This window comes from Penaeus chinensis, chromosome 35 (genome assembly GCF_019202785.1).
Source record: "Penaeus chinensis breed Huanghai No. 1 chromosome 35, ASM1920278v2, whole genome shotgun sequence".
Lineage (NCBI taxonomy): Eukaryota > Metazoa > Arthropoda > Malacostraca > Decapoda > Penaeidae > Penaeus > Penaeus chinensis.
In genome coordinates, this window is record NC_061853.1 from 37,244,766 (window position 1) to 37,245,967 (window position 1,202).

A 1,202-nucleotide genomic window follows, 5' to 3' on the forward strand; every position below is an offset into this window, starting at 1 on the left:
TGTTCTGCTCTCTGGTGCCTTAGTAGGTGGTCACATATTTGTTTCAGAAGAATGTGGGCAAAAACCTTACCTGGTATGAATAGTGTGATGCCACGATAGTTGTTATAATCCCTCCGATCCCCTTTCCCCTTCCAGAGAGTGGTGACCACACCGCTCAACAGAGGGGAATGGAATCAGAATGCCAGATAGCAACCAAGAGCAAATGCAAGCTCCGTCCATAGGTTTTCCTACAGACCAACAGACATCTCGCAGCCAGCTCAATTACTGTATTGAAGTCACCAAGTACGATGCGTGCGCCCACCCAAAAAAACCCTGCGGTGATTCGGCCACTCCTGCTCGCGATCACATTCTCGCGACAGACACACTGATTTTTTTTTTTTTTTTTTTTTTTTTTTTTTTTAACGAGAACAGGACTCTGAAAAAAGTTATGATTGGCCAGAAAAGACTGACGTCATTTTCTGAAGTTATCATTGGCTAGGATTTGTCACTGTTAAACAATATAATCCGCTAATTTACCAGTAACTAGCAATAATTCATGATTCCCTTTTCTTAATTTTTCACATATGAAAGAGTTATTTGCGTCATTTCAGGTGATATGTGTTGTATCTTGTGTGAAACATTTCTCCCCGTTAAGATATTGATATTATTTACTATGCTTTCCGAGGAGTTCTTGAAATTAATGTTTTTTCATTCAAACTGTTATAATGGACATAAATGTTTTGTAAGCCCTTACCCCTTGCCCTGTTCAGCCGCTCTTGGTATAACTATCTCATCAAAAGGAATTGGGGCAGGAAGGTGTAGCTCTTTCTCTTTCCCATCTGAAGGGCTTACAATGAAATGTTGTGGAGTGATTCTTATTTTTGCTTAATATTCAAACAATACCCGAAATATAAATCTAGCTCACTTATATCAGCCGCTTCACCCTCTCCTAATGGTAAAGTAAGAGGTTTCCATAATTTGAGTATGAATATATAGGTTTATCAAATGGTGAACATACCCATGATCCTTTAATGCGCGGTTTGCATATCCACTTTCGCTATGATGGATTTCGGCTCATTTGATTTATAGGGTGATGAGAATGTTTGCCTCGCAAGAAGTGTCTAGCCCTAAAGCCACGATTTTCTGTCGTCTTCAATATCCTCTAAGATAATTAACTCGCCTGAACTCTATCGCTGTTATATTGGTGGTGTATCTATTGAATT